Raw genomic sequence first — 19,976 nt, forward strand, 5'->3', positions numbered from 1 at the left:
TATTTTTCCTTAAATATTGATGTTATTCACCCTTGACTTCCATCTCTTTTCATTGTACACCAGCAGTTCATAACTAACTGTGTGCATCATTCTACCTGGGGAGATTTTGCAAAATACTTATTCTGAAAGCACCAACTGTTGAAATTTGTATTCAGTAGGATATATCTCTGATAATGCTGGTTATTCCCCTGATATAAAATACTCTTCGTTGCTGTTAACTCAAATATATATATATGGAGAGAGAGAGAGAGAGAGAGAGAGAGAGAGAGAGAGAGGGAGAGAGAATCTGAAGTGTGTGTATACACACACACACACATACATACACACACACGTATAGGTCAGTGTTTTATCTGAGTTCATATGCCAACCTAAATTCCTGGTAGCCTCATGATGAACTAGACACAGATTACCAAATTAATTCTTGTTGGTGATTGTACCTCTCCCTAAGTGTGGGTCATTTTTTGAATTCCTGGGTAAAAGAAGAGCCCAACTTAGATAGGTAGAGCTCAGGACATGCAGAGTACTCACATATGGATCCCCTAGGAAAATATACAGAGCCTGCCTGCTTCTCCAGAATTATAATTAGAAACCAGGACACATTCCAAAGGAGAATGATTTCATCTATGAAACTTGAGATGATCCATACTAACATGCTCCCCTTTGACTCATAGCTTCAGCTGAACACTATTTAGATGGATTCTGATGGATGGTTTATGTCACCTTGTACAGGTATGGCCCATTTTCTGGGCAGTGGAGTCTGTCCTTTATTTGATGATAGACCTCCAGGCTTCTTCAGTCTTGCAGCTCTGTGTTCTCAGCACAGGACTCCATAGTTGCCAACAAAACTGAAGAAAGTGTGGAAAACTCACTCCTGTCTGCTATCACTAACTGTCAGTGATACAAAAAATTTATTCTTATGGTGGATTGGCTCAATTTAGTCACATAGTCCTAACTTCAAAGGAGGCCAGAAAACATCAGAACTCATGGAATATTTGGGGACCATTATTGTCCCTACCACATATGAAATGGAAAAAAAATTAAGGCTGTGTGATATCTGTGATAACTGTGGCCTGCCACAGTTCCCATGTTAGAAGACCTTCTAAAGAACCTTTTGACAGGGCTGCAGTCATAGATTTGACTAGATCAGCTCCTGTCACTCATAAGTCCCTATAGAATCAGTTTGTTAGTTTCTGGGTTGGATGTTAAACAAATTTCTGAGGTACACTGACACTGGAAAAGTGCCATTGCTGTACTGACAAAGACTTTAGCCATTTCTAAAAGTTGGACACCCTGGATGCACATAAGTATGTGCATAAACTGAGTGCCATGTGTGACAGGCACAGGAATGTTCCTTACAGTATTCTTGCTATAAGGAGCATGAGTAGTGAAGGGCCTGAGCTGACACACTCTGAAATACACAAGTACCTTTTTATCGAGGTCACACTGCCCATGATCTGCTCTCAACCAGTGGTGGAATGTTGATCAACATACTAAAGCAGGCATTCCTAGGAGACTTAGGACTCCTCTGACAGCTGACTCTAGCTTGAAGACTCCCCAACAGTCCTGATGAAACTTCCTTATGTTGAATGAGCCCTCCTTAAACTATGTGAATCCTAGATTGCTGCCTTCCAGTTTTCCCTCCCTCTCTCCTCTCCTTGGGGTCAGACTTGCTTCAGTCTGCCACCTTTCTCAGCCTTTTCATCTTTCTCCCCATTTTCCACATAGTGGTTTTCCTCCTAATAAAATCTGTGCACATTTAGTCCTGTCTTGGCATCTGCTTCTCAGAAGATCCAGGTTAAAACAATAACGAAAGTATTATGAGTAAATTGGTAGTAAGATGTGGATTTGGTTTGGTTCATCGAATCTGGGAACAAATCAGGACAGGATCCTCGTTGGAAAGAAGGGCACAGATAGTCCCTAACACAAGGTGGCAGTACGATTCTAAAAATTTCATGGCAACCGGGAAAAGTAGCCCAGTAGAGGAGAATGTGGTGGTAGAGATGCAATAAACCAGGTTTTTAAAGTCAGTGGAGTTAGTGGATTACTGCTAAATTTTGTTAATGCCCTACAGAAGGATGATAAGAGAACTAAGGCTGTTGACAAGAAGTTACTGGCTATGCCTGTGAGCCATAGAGTATCAATGGTACTTACAAAGAGGCCTTTATCAGCCATTGTTGCCTATCAGACATAGGTGGATGGAAGGCAGAAGATCTATTTGTTACACTTCCAAGTTTAGAGACTTCTGAATACTCAAAGGAGCTCTGTTAGGCTGTGGGAAAAACCTGAGATCCCGAAAATAGGAAAGAGGACTTCTGGATGTATGCCACTGAGGATGTTGATTTTTTTCACCGACCTCCTCCACTCACTGGTTGGAAGCCACTGTGCTTGAAGATGCTGCAGAAATTTCTTCCTCACAGAACAACAGATGCCTTCACCCCTATCTCATAGGAATTTCCGATTTCTTTTTCTGACTCACAGGCCAATAATTAGGGTTAAATCCTGTCAACACAGATGGTGATGTGCTGGCCAGGTGGTAATGCTTGGCTGCCAGAATCCAAGAGACCTAAATCAGCATGGGTGAAGGAGCAGCCAAGGGGACTTGACTCACAGGTAGTTTTGCAGAGAGTAAATAGAGGATTGTGGCTTTTGGATGCAAAATAGATTGGCAGCCAACTAGAGAGTTGCTTGACATCAGTAATGAAGAGAAAGCAAGAGTAGCAGGACACTGAGAATTGTTTTCCCAGTAAAAAAATCACAATACCTGAGTCCCAGTTCCCAGACCTGAACCATTTTTCAAATCTGAAACCCATTGACTGAAAACATGGTTTGGTTCCTTGTTGGTAAAACCCTCTAACTCCATGGAAAGTATAAACTGTCATGATACCTCCTGTCTTTCCCTAAAGGAAGCTGCAGCCAATTACTCAAGTGTCTGTACTCTGACAAAAGGGGACTGACATTATATTTTGAGGACAATTAGACACAAATTCTGGGTTGATATTGACATCATCAGCACCCTTGTTGGATTTGGGGCCTATGAGAACCAGGTGATAAATTGGTTCTTGGCTAAAGTTTGGCTCACGGTTGCCTCCTGGGTATATACACGCCTCCAGTGGTCATTTACCAGTTCTCAAGTGCATAATTGGAACGGATATACTTGGCAGTTAGAGTAATCCCACATCGAATCCGTGATCTGTGGAGTAAAAGCTCTCCTAGTAGAAAAGACCAAAAGTAAATCTCTGACTGATACCATTTTCCCTTGGCCAAGATTGTAAATAAAAACAACATATCTTGTATGGGGACAGATGGTAGCTACACTTGTAGTGAGCAGAGCATAATGTATAGAGGTGTTGAATCACCATGTTGTACTATTGAAACTAATATAACATTCTTTGTCAACTATACTCAAAAACAAAAAAACAAACAACAAACAAACAACAACAATAAAAACATATCTTTGGGGAAAGGAGGTAGTGGAAATTAGTACCACTTTTAACCTGCAAGGGTGGTGGTCTCCATCATATTTTTGTTTAATTTCTCAGTCTTGTCCCAGCAAAAATGAGATGGAACCTGATAAATGATTAGACCAGTGCAGAGTTAACTAACTGTATAGTTGGCCCTTGAACAACAAGGGGTTAGGGATGCTCCACAGTTGAAAGTTCATGTGTAACTTTTTTGACTCCCCAAAAACTTTACTAAGAGCCTTCTGTTGTCCGGGAGCCTTGCCGATAACATGAATACTTGATTAATACATATTTTGTGTGTTATATGTATTATATCCTGTATCCTTACAATAAAGTAAGCTAGAGAAAAAATGTCTTCAAGAAAATCATAAGGAAAAGAAAACACATTTACAGTACTATACGTATATTTATGGAAAAAAATCTGCATATCACTGGACCTGAGAAGCTCAAACTTGTGTTATTCAAGGGTCAAGTGTATACCTAATTTCAATCAATGTGTCACATGTGGTATCATTTCTGGAGGTGATTAATAACACCTCAGGTGCATAGCCTGTGGCCATTGATCTGGGGAATATATTCTTTTCCACTGAGATCAGAAATAGTTTACATTCACGTTTACATTCACTGACTGTGCTAATTCCCTGTGCAGCAGGAATAAGAAAATGAAAAATACAATACACACCAGAGGAATCTCTTCTTTCCTCAGTGTGCCTCTGGTATGCTCTAATGGCAAGGTTTAGCATCGCCTTCACTGGTAATGGATAAAATGTTTAGAATTCAATCCATTTTTGCAGAGTAAGTATTAAATAGTGAATTCAAATCTGAGAGGCAATAAATTGATAACTTGAATATGATTAGATAAAAGTGAAGGAAAAAGCCTAAGCTAGTTTATGGGTGGTTTGGCCTGGCCTTCTGGGTATGGGCCTGAAGAGTATTAAAGCATTGGAGACAAGGAGGTCTGGGGTAGAGGCATATGGGTACAAAGTGTTAATATTTTTGTATTACATATTAATGTCCACTAGAAAACATTCATTACCAAGAAAGGTACTAGAAAGAAAGTTCCCCCAAAGGTGTCATGATAGGCATATAAATGGCATGGCCATGGTAGCTATATATAGGCTTAATACCATAGATTTCCACTTACTGAGGCAGACAGAGTTATTGCTGCCTCTGAATGTCAAACTTGTCAAAGGCAGAGACCAATATTAAGGTCCAATTTAGCACTTCTTTTTTTTAGGAAGGTAGCTGCCACTTGGTGGCAAGTTGATAATATCAGAACTTCTTCCATCCTAGAAAGGCCAGAGTTTTCTTTTAATTTTGTTCAATTATTCATTCGCCTTTTCTACCTGCAGAGTCTTGGTGGGCACTACTGTTTATGGGATTACTGATATAACCAGTAATATAGTGGAATCCATAGGCATTAGAATCCCACATTGCATAGCATCTGACCAGGGCACCCACTTCACAGTGAAGAAGGTATGGGAATGAGCCCACGACCATGAGATCTACTGATTGTTTCTCATACTGTGCCACTTAACCTCATAGAACTCTTGAACAACTACCTAAAGGTGAAAATGAAGCACCAGCATGAAGGTGGTATTCTAAAATAATGGGATGATATCTGTGATGATTAATTTTATGAGTCAACTGACTCAAGTATAAAATGCTCAGATAGGTGGTAAAACATTACTTCTAGATATCTGAATAGAACAAAAAGGCAGACAAAGGGCGAATTTGCTCTCTCCTTGAGACACCCATCTTTTCCTGCCTTTGGACATCGGTACTCTTGTTTCTTGAGAACTCAGATCAAGGGCTTACATCATCAGCACCAAATTCTCAGCTCATCAGACTCATCAGACACTGATTATACCACCAGTTTGCCTGGTTCTCCAGCTTGCAAATGGCTGATCATGGGACTTCGTGGCTCCCATGATCACATGAAACAATTCTAAAATAAATTTCATATGTATCTTTATATATGTATATAGACATCCCATTGGTTTTGTTTCTGTGGATAACATTGACTAATACAATATCCTTAGGATGTAATATATTTATTAGTCCAGAATTCCTAATGTGTCACTGAAAGGAAGGAATATAGAATGGGAATATAGGGGTGGAAGTAGGAGTGGCCCCATCTACTTTTTTCCCAACGCCCAACTGGGGGATTTTTTGGCTTTCTGCTCCACGTTCTTGGGTCTTTGGGTAAGAGATGATGATTCCCAAAGGAGGCAGGCTCTTTCCAGAAAAAAAGAGCAAATTTCTAACTTTCTAACTAAAATACAAGGATCGCTGCTATCAGGGCACTTTGAACTTTTTGTGTCCAGTGACAAAAAAAGCAAAAAATAAAAAAAATTAAAAAAAAATAAGAGTCACTGTCCTGGCAGGGACAGTGGACTCTGATTAGCAGGAGGAAGTGAGAGTGTTTTTACCCAATGGAGGCAGGGGTAACACAGTTGGAGCCCATGTGATAGACACCTGAGGGTGTCCCATTGTAACTATGAATGGACATGTTCAACAATGCTGAAATAAGGAAAGTTTGATTATTAAGGCTTCTGGCACTTCAGGATAAAGTTCTGATTACACCATCAGGAAGCCATGGAGACCTTCCAGGTGAGAGCTGAACAGGAGGGGAGTTTAGAAGAATCAGTAGATACCAGGGGTTTGGATTTCAACACATATTTTATTGTGATAAAAAATACATAACTTAAAATCTACCCTCTTAACAAATTCTTAGTAGACAGTATTGTTAACCACAAGCACAATGTTATACATAGATCTCCAGAATGCTTTATTTTGCGTGGTTGAAGTTCTATATCCACTGAGGAGTAACTCCTCATTTTGCCCTGCCCCCAACCCCTGGCAACCACCACCACCATTTTACTCTATGCGTCTAAGTTTGACTACTGTAGATACCTAATATATAACTGGAATCGTGTAGCATTTGTCCTTCTGTGACTTGCTTATTTCAATTGGCATAATTGTACTCAAGGTTGATCCATGTTATAGCATGTGACAGGATTTCTTTACATTTCACGGCTAAATAATATCCATTATATGTATAAACCACATTTTTTTAACCCATTAATATGTTGACGGACATTTAAGTGCTACCATTGCTTCACTATTATGAATGCTGCTGCAATGAAAATGGAGTGCAAATATCTATTTGAGATCCTGATTTCAATTATTTTGAATAAATACCTAGGAAGGGGATGTCGCTGGGCCATATAGTTGTTCAATTTTCAGTTTGAGGAGGTTTGACACTGTTTTCTATAGCAGCTGCACATTTTTACATACCCACTAGCAGTGTAAAGGGGTTCCAATTCCTCCATATCCTCATCACAACTAGTCATTTTCTGAGTCTTTTTTTTTTTTTTTTGTATGCCCATCCAAACACGTGTGAAGTAACATTTTGGTTTTGATTTACATTTCCCTAATGATTAGTGATGTTGAACATCACTATTTTGCTATGGAGTTATAGGAGATTCTTGTAAGTTTTAGACATTCTTTTAAAAATTTTTTTAAATGTTTTATTTATTCTTAGAGAGAGGGAGAGAGAGAGAGAGAGAGAGACTGAGTGGGTGAGGGGCAGAGAGAGAAGGAGACACAGAACCTGAAGCGGCTCCAGGCTCTGAGCTGTAAGCACAGAGCCTAATGTGGGGCTCAAACTCATGAACGGTGAGATGACCTGAGCTGAAGTTGGACGCTTTACCTACTGAGCCACCCAGGCACTCTTGGACATCAATTCTTTATCAGATACACAGTATGAAAATATTTTCTCTCATTTTGTAGGTCACCTTTTCTTTTTTTTTCCATGCAGAAGCTTGCTACTTTAATATAATCTCACTTGTTTATTTTTGCTTTTGTTGCCTGTGCTTTTGGTGTCATGGCTATGATTGCTGTTATGAAGTTTTTCCTGAAGTTAAGAAGCTACAATTTCAGGTCTTGTAATTAACTATTTAATCCACTTTGCATTGATTTTTGTGTGTGATGTCAGATAAGGGTTCACTTTCATTGCTTTGCTTGTGGATATCCAGTTTCCAAATATTACTTGTTGAAGACACTATGCTTACAGCAATGGGTATTCTTGGCTCCTTTTCCAAAGATTAGTTGACTGTATATGTGTGAGATGACTTCTGGGCTCTCTATTGTGCACTATTTGTTCATGTGTTTGTCTTTTTTTTTTTAACGTTTATTTATTTTTGAGAGACAGAGACAGAGCGTGAGCAGGGGAGGGGCAGAGAGAGAGGGAGACAGAATTCGAAGTAGGCTCCAGGCTCTGAGCCCTCAGCACAGAGTCCAATGCAGGGCTCAAGTCCATGAACTACGAGATCATGACCTGAGCCAAGGCAGACATTTAACTGACTGAGCCACCCAGGTGCCCTTATATGTCTGTCTTTATGCCAGTACCATACTGTTCAATTACTGTAGCTTTTTAATCTTTTCAAATCGGGAAGTATGAGGCCTCCTGCTTAGTTCCTATTTCTCAAGATTGTTTTGGTTCCAAAAGGTCAATTTTTGTTCCATATGAATTTCAGGATTGTGTTTTCTATTTTTATAAAATAACACCATTAAAATTTTGATAGGAATTGTGTTGAGTCCATAGATCACTTTGGGTAGTTAGTATGAATATTTTAACAATATTAAATCCTGTAATCCAATAGCATAAAGTGCCTTTCTGTTAATTTTTGCCTCAACTTCTTTCTGCAATGTTTTCTACTTTAAGTGTACAAGTCTGTCTCCTTATTGGTTAAGCTTACTCTTAAGCATCTTTTTGATGCTATTGTAAATGAGAGGGTTTTTTTTTTTTTATTAATTTCCTCTTTTGGTTGTTGATTGTATGTAAAAACACAACTGATTTTTGTATGTAGATTTTGTACCTTAAATCTTTGCTGAATTTGCTTATTAGTTCTATCCTCTCTTATTTTTTGGAAGAGTTAGAGAAATATAGGTATTAATTGTTCTTTGAATGATTAGTAGAATTCAACAGAAAGCCATCTTGTCCTGGGCCTTTGTTTGTTGGGAAGTTTTCAACTACTGATTCAATCTCCTTAGCAGCAACTGGTGCATTTTCTATTTCTTCATGATTTAGTCTTCGAAGGTTGTAGCTTCAAGGAATTTATCAATTTCTTCTAGGTTGTTCAATTTGTTGGCATATAATTGTTCACAGTCATCTCATATGATCCTTTGTATGCCTGTGGTACCAGTTTTAACTTCTCTTTCATTTCTAATTTTATTTATTTGAGTCATCTCTGTTTTTCTTGGTAAGTCTTGCTAAGGGTTTGTCCAATTTTAAACTCTTTTCAAGGAACCAGCTCTTGATCTTTGATCTTGATCTTGATCTTGATTCATTTATCTTTTCTATATCATTTATTTCTACTCTGATTTTTATTATTTCCTTCCTTCTACTAACTTTGGGCTTAATTTGCCCTTCTTTAGTTTATTTATTCGCTAAAGTACGTTGTTTATTTGATATAAATATCTTTAAATTTTTAAAAACGTTTATTTATTTTGAGAGAATCAGAGACAGCATGAGTGGGGAAGGGGCAGGAGGAAAGGGAGACAGAGAATCCAAGTAGACTCTGCACTGTTAGCATGGAGCCTGATGTGGGGTTTGAACTCACAAAACAGTGAGATCATGACCTGAGCCAAAACCAAGAGTTGGACGCTTAACTGACTGAGCCACTCAGCGACCCTCTTATATATTTTTAAGTTTATTTATTTTTACAGAGAGAGAGAGAGAGAGAGAGCACGTGAGTGGAAGGGGTAGAGAGAGCGAGCAAGAGAGAATCCCAAACAGGCTCCACACTGTCAGCACAGAGCCCGAAGCAGGGCTCAAACTCACGAATGGTGAGATCATGACCTGAGCTGAAATCAAGAGTTAGACACTTAAACAATTGAGCCAACTGACTGAACCATTGTGCAATTATTTGATATTTTTCTTGTTTCTTGAGATAGGCATTTATTGCTATGAACTTCCCTCGTACACTTGATTTTGCTGCATCCCATAAGTTTTGCTATGTTGTTATTTCCCTTTTCATTTGTCTTGCAGTATTTTTTTTTATTACACTTTTGATTTCTTTGCTTAACATTTGAGGTTCTTTCATAATCTACATAAGTGTCATATGTCAGATATTCAGTCTGAAACTTTCTCCCAGTCTGAATTTTAATATTTTTAATCCTCACAGCAGGGTTCCTCACAAAACATATGTTTCAAAATTTAATAAAATCAAATCTATATTTCTTTTTATGTGTTGTGGTTTTGGTGTTAAGGTCAACAACTTTTTGACTAGCCCTAAAATCACAGATATTTTCTCCTAAGTTTTTCTTCCAAAGTTTTATTGTTTTACATTTTATACTTGCTCTTGGATCAAATTTTATCTAATTTTGCATAAGGTATGAGATATCAGTCCAGGTTCATTCTTTTGTTTGTGGATGCTTAATTGTAGTTGCATCATTGCACCAAGAAGCATAAAATACCTAGGGATAAATCTAACCAAAGTTGTAAAAGATCTGTATGCTGAAAACTATAGAAAGCTTATGAAGGAAATTGAAGAAGATATAAAGAAATGGAAAAACATTCCGTGCTCATGGATTGGAAGAATAAATATTGTCAAAATGTCAATACTACCCAAAGCTATCTACACATTCACTGCAATCCCAATCAAAATTGCACCAGCACTCTTCTCAAAACTAGAACAAGCAATCCTAAAATTCATATGGAACCGCAAAAGACCCCGAATAGCCAAAGTAATTTTGAAGAAGAAGACCAAAGCAGGAGGCATCACAATCCCAGACTTTAGCCTCTACTACAAAGCTGTCATCATCAAGACAGCATGGTATTGGCACAAAAACAGACACATAGACCAATGGAATAGAATAGAAACCCCAGAACTAGACCCACAAACGTATGGCCAACTCATCTTTGACAAAGCAGGAAAGAACATCCAATGGAAAAAAGACAGTCTCTTTAACAAATGGTGCTGGGAGAACCGGACAGCAACATGCAGAAGATTGAAACTAGACCACTTTCTCACACCATTCACAAAAATAAACTCAAAATGGATAAAGGACTGAATGTGAGACAGGAAACCATCAAAACCCTAGAGGAGAAAGCAGGAAAAGACCTCTCTGACCTCAGCTGTAGCAATCTCTTACTCGACACATCCCCAAAGGCAAGGGAATTAAAAGCAAAAATGAACTACTGGGACCTTATGAAGATTAAAAGCTTCTGCACAGCAAAGGAAACAACCAACAAAACTAAAAGGCAACCAACGGAATGGGAAAAGATATTTGCAAATGACATATCAGACAAAGGGCTAGTATCCAAAATCTATAAAGAGCTCACCAAACTCCACACCCGAAAAACAAATAACCCAGTGAAGAAATGGGCAGAAAACATGAATAGACACTTCTCTAAAGAAGACATCCGGATGGCCAACAGACACATGAAAAGATGCTCAGCGTCGCTCCTCATCAGGGAAATACAAATCAAAACCACACTCAGGTATCACCTCACACCAGTCAGAGTGGCCAAAATGAACAAATCAGGAGACTATAGATGCTGGCGAGGATGTGGAGAAACAGGAACCCTCTTGCACTGTTGGTGGGAATGCAAACTGGTGCAGCCACTCTGGAAAACAGTGTGGAGGTTCCTCAAAAAATTAAAAATAGACCTACCCTATGACCCAGCAATAGCACTGCTAGGAATTTACCCAAGGGATACAGGAGTACGGATGAATAGGGGCACTTGTTCCCCAATGTTTATAGCAGCACTCTCAACAATAGCCCAATTATGGAAAGAGCCTAAATGTCCATCAACTGATGAATGGATAAAGAAATTGTGGTTTATATACACAATGGAGTACTACGTGGCAATGAGAAAGAATGAAATATGGCCCTTTGTAGCAACGTGGATGGAATTGGAGAGTGTTGTGCTGGGTGAAGTGGGCCATGCAGAGAGAGACAGATACCATGTGTTTTCGCTCTTGTGTGGATCCTGAGAGACTTGGAGGGGACCCATGGGGGAGGGGAAGAAAAAAAAAAAAGAGGTTGGAATGGGAGGGAGCCAGAGCATAGGAGACTCTTAAAAACTGAGAACAAACTGAGGGTTGATGGGGGGTGGGAGGGAGGGTAGGGTGGGTGATGGGTACTGAGGAGGCTACTTTTTAGGATGAGCACTGGGTGTTGTATGGAAACAAATTTGACAATAAATTTTGTATATTGAAAAAAAGGGGTCTCTTGTGGTTTGGCTCCCTCCCTCCCTAGCTTTTTTTTTCCTTCCCCTCCCCCATGGTTTTCTGTTGGGTTTCTCGGGATCCACATGGGAGTGGAGACGTGTGGTGTCTGTCTTTCTCTGTATGACTTGTTTCACTTAGCATAACACTCCTAAATGTCCATCAACTGATGAATGGATAAAGAAATTGTGGTTTATATACAAAATGGAATACTATGTGGCAATGAGAAAGAATGAAATATGGCCTTTTGTAGCAACGTGGATGGAACTGGAGAGTGTTATGCTAAGTCAATTTATTTGTTCTTAACACTCACGTTTAGATTACCTGCAAAAACTTCATTAGACATGAGCCAAAGTTGACCATTATTTTTTACTGACAAATTTTGCAACAGAGATAACTTGAATTTATTTGCCTTTAAGTAAACCCAGGCAGAATAAAAGCTTTATATTTAATGCTAAAAAAAATTGTAGTTGCATCATTTATTTAAAAGGCTAAAATTTTCCCATTCAATTACTTTAGAAATTTTGTTAAAAACCAGTCTGGCATGTTAATATAGATTTATTTCTAGGTTCTCTACTCCATTCAACTGTTCTCTATCTATCTTCAGCCAGTACTCTACTGTCTTTTAACTATAGTTATTAGTAAGACAACATCAAGTACAGTGTTCATTTTACTCATCTTTTTCAAAATTGGTTTAAACATTCTAGATCTTTTGCATTTTCATATACATTTTGTAATTACCTTGTCTATATCTACAAAAACAATTGATGCAATTTTAATATGAGTATTCCATTGTACACACACACACACACACACACAATTGCCAACAAGTTGGGAAATCTGGAAGAAATGGACAAATTCTTAGAAACTCACACACTACTATAACTGAAACAGGAAGAAATAGAAAATTTGAACAGGCCCTTATCCAGCAAAGAAATTGAATCAGTTATCAAAAATCTCACAACATATAAGATTCCAGGGCCAGATGGTTTTCAGGGGAATTCTACCAGACATTTAAAGAAGAGTTAATACCTATTCTTCTCAAACTATTCCAAAAAATAGAAATGGAAGGAAAGCTCCCAAACTCATTCCATGAGGGTAACATTACCTTGATTCCAAAACCAGACAAAAGCCCACTTAAAAGGAGAATGGTAGGGAATATCCTTTATGAACCAGAATGCAAAAATTCTCAACAAGATATTAGCAAATCCAATTCAACAGTACATTAAAAGAATTACTCAGCATGACCAAGTGGGATTTATTCCTAGGATGCAGGTCTGGTTCAATATTCACAAGTCAATCATGATACACCACATTAAAAGAAGAAAGAATAAGAACCATATGATCTGCTCAATAGATACAGAAAAAACATATGACAAAATAGACATGTTTCTTGATAAAAAAAAAAACCCTCAAGAAAGTAGGGGTAGAAGGAATACAACTCAACATCGTAAAGGCCATATATGAAAGACCCACAGCTAATATCATCTTCAATGGGGAAAAACTGAAAGCTTTCCCCCTAAGGTCAGGAACTCACCAAGGATGTCCACTCTCACCACTGTTGTTCAACATAGTACTGGAAGTCTTGGCCTCAGCCATCAGAAAATAAAAAGAAAGGAAAGGCATATGAATTGGCAAGGAAGAAGTCAAACTTTCACTCTGCAGATGACATGATCCTCTACATGGCAAATTCAAAAGATTCCACCAAAAACTGAAAGAACTGATACAAGAATTCAGCAAAGTCATAGAATATAAAATCAATGTACAGAAATTGTTTTTAATTTCTAAACACCAATAATGAATCAGAAAAAGAGAAATCAAGGAATTGATCCCATTTACAATTGCACCAAAATCATAAGATACCTAGGAATAAACCTAACCAAAGAGTTAAAAGATTCCTATGCTGAGAACTACAGAAATCTTATGAAATAAATTGAAGATGACAAAAAGAAATGGAAAAAAATTCCATGTTCACGGATTGGGAGAACAAATATTGTTAAACTATCAAAACTACTTAAAGCAATCTGCATATTCAATGGAATCCCTACCAAAATAACACCAACATTTTGCACTGAGCTAGAACAAACAATCCTAAAATTTGTATGGAACCAGAAAAAAAGCCAAATTGCCAAAGTAATGTTGAAAAAGAAAATCAAAGCTGAAGGCATCACAATTCCAGACTTCAAGCTCTATTTCACAGCTGTAGTCATCAAGACAGTATGTACTGGCACAAAAACAGACACACTGATCAATGGAACAGAATAGAGAACCCAGAAATGGGCCCACAAATGTAAAGCCAACGAATCTGCCACAAAGAATGAAAGGGTATCCAGTGGGGATGGGGGGAAACAGTCTCTTCAGCAAATGGTGCTGGGAAAACTGGACAATGACATGAAGAAGAACACACCTGGACCACTTTCTTACACAATACACAAAAATAAATTCAACATGGATGAAAGACCTAAATGTGAGACAGGGTTTAAACCATCATAATCCTGGAGTATAAAACAGGCAACAACCTATTTGACGTCGGCCATAGCAGCTTCTTATTGGTCATGTCTCTAGAGGCAAGGGAAATAAAAACAAAAATGAATTATTGGGACCTCATTAAGGTAAAAAGCTTCTGCATAGTAAAAGAAACAATTAACAAAACTAAAAGGCAACCAACAGAATGGAAGAAGATATTTGCAAATGACATATCAAATAAAGGGTTCGTATCCAAAATCTATGAAGAATTTGTCAAACTCAACACCCAAGACACAAATAATCCAGGGAAGAAACAAGCAGAAGATATGAATGGACACTTTTCCAAAGAAGACATCCAAATGGCTCTAACAGACACATGAAAAGATGCTCAACATCACTCATCATCAGAGAAATAACAAATCAAAACCTCAATGAGATATCACCTCACACCTGTCAGAATGGCAAAAATTAACAACTCAGGAAACAACAGATATTGGCAAGAACGTGGAGAAAGAGGAACCCTTTTGCACTGTTGGTGGGAATGCAAACTTGTGCAGCCACCCTGGAAAACAGTATGAAGTTTCTTCAAAAAATTAAAAATAAAACTACCCTAGCCCCAGCAATTGCACTACTAGGTATTTATTCAAAGGATACAAAAATGCTGATTCAAAGGGACACATGCACCCCAATGTTTATAGCAGGGCTATTGAAAATAACCAAAGTATGGAAAGGGCCCAAATGTCCATCGATGGATGAATATATCTATCTATCTATATATATATATATAGATATATATATATATTTTTTTCATACACACACACCACACACACAGACACACACACACAATGGAATGCTAGTGGGTGATCAAAAGGAAGGAAATCTTGCCATTTGCAACAATGGACAGAACTAGAGTGTATTATGCTAAGCAAAATAAGTTAGTCAGAGAAAGACACATATCATATGATTTCACTCATGTGAAATTTAAGAATTTAAGAAACACAACAGATGGACATAGGGGAAAGGAAGGAACAATAAGACAAAAACAGAAAGGGAAGCAAACCATGAGACTCTTAAACACAGAGAACAAACTGAGTGTTGCTGGAGGAAGGCGGGTCGGGGGAATGGGCCAAATGGGTGATGGACATTAAGGAGGGCACCTGTTGGGTTGATCACTGGGTGTGTTACGTAAGTGATGAATCACTGGGTTCTACTCCTGAAGCCAATAGTATATTGTATGTTAACTAACTTGAATTTAAATAAATAAATTAAAAAGTAACAATAAGTTACATTTGATCCAAATGTCAAAGTTATATTTTGGATGAAAATACAGACACACACACACACACACACACACACACAGATCTTCTACTTACTATCAGAAATTAAGAACACAATTCCATTTATAATGGTATCAAAAGAATAAAATACCTAGGAATACATTTGACCAAGGCAGTAAAAGACCTATACTGTGAAAATTATAAGGCATTAATGAAAGTGAAGAAACACACAACATAGAAAGATACACAAAAGCTATATTATTTTTTTCCCTTTTTTACTCTCATTTTCTTCCCCAGTAATTTAATGATTTCTTGCTTCTACTAGTTTCTCTAAACCAACCCTTCAAGAAATATAAAGGGTGACACTTTGAGTAGAAAGGAGAGACTAAAAGTGACAAAGAAGAGAAAATATCCAGAAACATGGCAAAACAAGTAATGAAATGGCAATAAATACATATCTACAAATAGTTACTTTGAATGTAGATAGACTAAACTCTCCAATCAGAAGATAGAAGATGTCACAATGGATAAAAAAATAAGACCCATCTATATGCTGCCTACAAGAGATTCATTTTATATCTAAGGATACCTGAAGATGGAAAGTGAGGGGATGGAGAAACATTTAGAACACAAAGGGATGTCAAAAGAAAGCCAGAGTAGCAATACCTACATCAGAAAAACTAGATTTGAAAAAAAAAGACTGTAACAAGAGACAAGAGGGGCACTATACAATCATAAAGGGGAAAATCCCATAAGAATATCTAAAAGTTATAAATATTTATGCTTCCAATTATAAATATAAATACTGCCAACATGGTAGTATTCAAATATGTTAAAGAATAACAAATACAAAGGAACTCATTGAAAATAATACAATAGTTGGGGAGGGATGATGGCGGCGTAGGAGGACGCTGGGCTCACCGGGCGTCCTGCTGATCACTTAGATTCCACCTACACCTGCATAAATAACCCAGAAAACCACCAGAGGATTAGCAGAACGGAGTCTCCGGAGCCAAGCGCAGACCAGAGGCCCACGGAAGAGGGTAGGAAGGGCGGTGAGGTGGTGCGCGCTCCACGGACTGGCGGGAGGGAGCTGGGGCAGAGGGGCGGCTCGCCAGCCAAGCAGAGCCCCCGAGTCTGGCTGGCAAAAGCGGAGGGGCCTGACGGACTGTGTTCCGACAGCAAACACGACTTAGCATCTGGGAGATCATAAGTTAACAGCTCTGCTCAGAAAGCGGGAAGGCTGGAGGACAAAGGGAGGGAGAGCTGCTGAGCCCCTGGACGACAGAGCTCAGTTTGGTGGGGAACAAAGGCGCTCGCCAGCGCCATCTCCCCCTCTCATCCCCCAGCCAAAATCCCAAAGAGAACCAGTTCCTGCCAGGGAACTTGCTCGCTCCGCGCAAACACCCAACTCTGTGCTTCTGCGGAGCCAAACCTCCGGCAGCGGATCTGACTCCCTCCCGCTGCCACAGGGCCCCTCCTGAAGTGGATCACCTAAGGAGAAGCGAGCTAAGCCTGCCCCTCCTGCCCCCGTGCACCTTGCCTACCCACCCCAGCTAATACGCCAGATCCCCAGCACCACAAGCCTGGCAGTGTGCAAGTAGCCCAGACGGGCCAGGCCACCCCACAGTGAATCCCGCCCCTAGGAGAGGGGAAGAGAAGGCACACACCAGTCTGACTGTGGCCCCAGTGGTGGGCTGGGCGCAGACATCAGGTCGGACTGCGGCCCCGCCCACCAACTCCAGTTATACACCACAGCACAGGGGAAGTGCCCTGCAGGTCGTCACCACTCCAGGGACTATCCAAAATGACCAAACGGAAGAATTCCCCTCAGAAGAATCTCCAGGAAATAACAAAAGCTAATGAACTGATCAAAAAGGATTTAAATAATATAACAGAAAGTGAATTTAGAATAATAGTCATAAAATTAATCGCTGGGCTTGAAAACAGTAGAGGACAGCAAAGAATCTCTTGCCACAGAGATCAAGGGACTAAGGAACAGTCACGAGGAGCTGAAAAGCGCTTTAAACGAAATGCAAAACAAAATGGAAACGACAACGGCTCGGATTGAAGAGGCAGAGGAGAGAATAGGTGAACTAGAAGATAAAGTTATGGAAAAAGAGGAACCTGAGAGAAAGAGAGATAAAAAAATCCAGGAGTATGAGGGAAAAATTAGAGAACTAAGTGATACACTAAAAAGAAATAATATATGCATAACTGGTATCCAGAGGAGGAAGAGAGAGGGAAAGGTGCTGAAGGGGTACTTGAAGAAATTATAGCTGAGAACTTCCCTGAACTGGGGAAGGAAAAAGGCATTGAAATCCAAGAGGCACAGAGAACTCCCTTCAGACGTAACTTGAATCGATCTTCTGCACGACATATCATAGTGAAACTGGCAAAATACATGGATAAAGAGAAAATTGTGAAAGCAGCAAGGGATAAACGTGCCCTCACATATAAAGGGAGACCTATAAGACTTGTGACTGATCTCTCTTTTGAAACTTGGCAGGCCAGAAAGGATTGGCACGATATCTTCAGTGTGCTAAACAGAAAAAATATGCAGCCGAGAATCCTTTATCCAGCAAGTCTGTCATTTAGAATAGAAGGAGAGATAAAGGTCTTCCCAAACAAACAAAAACTGAAGGAATTTGTCACCACGAAACCAGCCCTACAAGAGATCCTAAGGGGGATCCTGTGAGACAAAGTACCAGAGACATCACTACAAGCATAAAACATACAGACATCACAATGACTCTAAACCCGTATCTTTCTATAATAACACTGAATGTAAATGGATTAAATGTGCCAACCAAAAGACATAGGGTATCAGAATGGATAAAAAAACAAGACCCATCTATTTGCTGTCTACAAGAGACTCATTTTAGATCTGAGGACACCTTTAGATTGAGAGTGAGGGGATGGAGAACTATTTAGCATGCTACTGGAAGCCAAAAGAAAGCTGGAGTAGCCATACTTATATCAGACAAACTAGACTTTAAATTAAAGGCTGTAACAAGAGATGAAGAAGGGCATTATATAATAATCACAGGGTCTATCCATCAGGAAGAGCTAACAATTATAAATGTCTATGCGCCAAATACAGGAGCCCCCAAATATATAAAACACTTACTCACAAACATAAGCAACCTTATTGATAAGAATGTGGTCATTGCAGGGGACTTTAACACTCCACTTACAGAAATGGATAGATCATCTAGACACATGGTCAATAAAGAAACAAGGGCCCTGAATGATACATTGGATCAGATGGACTTGACAGATATATTTAGAACTCTGCATCCCAAAGCAACAGAATATACTTTCTTCTCGAGTGCGCATGGAACATTTTCCAAGATAGATCATATACTGGGTCACAAAACAGCCCTTCATAAGATTACAAGAATTGAAATTATACCATGCATACTTTCAGACCACAATGCTATGAAGCTTGAAATCAACCACAGGAAAAAGTCTGGAAAACCTCCAAAAGCGTGGAGGTTAAAGAACACCCTACTAACGAATGAGTGGGTCAACCAGGCAATTAGAGAAGAAATTAAAAAATATATGGAAACAAACGAAAATGAAAATACAACAATCCAAACACTTTGGGACGCAGCGAAGGCAGTCCTGAGAGGAAAATACATTGCAATCCAGGCCTATCTCAAGAAACAAGAAAAATCCCAAATACAAAATCTAACAGCACACCTAAAGGAAATAGAAGTAGAACAGCAAAGGCAGCCTAAACCCAGCAGAAGAAGAGAAATAATAAAGATCAGAGCAGAAATAAACAATATAGAATCTAAAAAAACTGTAGAGTAGATCAACGAAACCAAGAGTTGGTTTTTTGAAAAAGTAAACAAAATTGACAAACCTCTAGCCAGGCTTCTCAAAAAGAAAAGGGAGATGACCCAAATAGATAAAATCATGAATGAAAATGGAATTATTACAACCAATCCCTCAGAGATACAAACAATTATCAGGGAATACTATGAAAAATTATATGCCAACAAATTGGACAACCTGGAAGAAATGGACAAATTCCTAAACACCCACACTCTTCCAAAACTCAATCAGGAGGAAATAGAAAGCTTGAACAGACCCATAACCAACGAAGAAATTGAATCGGTTATCAAAAATCTCCCAACAAATAAGAGTCCAGGACCAGATGGCTTCCCAGGGGAGTTCTACCAGACATTTAAAGCAGAGATAATACCTATCCTTCTCAAGCTATTCCAAGAAATAGAAAGGGAAGGAAAACTTCCAGACTCATTCTATGAAGCCAGTATTACTTTGATTCCTAAACCAGACAGAGACCCAGTAAAAAAAGAGAACTACAGGCCAATATCCCTGATGAATATGGATGCAAAAATCCTCAATAAGATACTAGCAAATCGAATTCAACAGGATATAAAAAGAATTATTCACCATGATCAAGTGGGATTCATTCCTGGGATGCAGGGCTGGTTCAACATTCGCAAATCAATCAACATGATACATCACATTAACAAAAAAAAAGAGAAGAACCATATGAT

This window comes from Panthera uncia, chromosome B1, assembly GCF_023721935.1.
Source record: "Panthera uncia isolate 11264 chromosome B1, Puncia_PCG_1.0, whole genome shotgun sequence".
Lineage (NCBI taxonomy): Eukaryota > Metazoa > Chordata > Mammalia > Carnivora > Felidae > Panthera > Panthera uncia.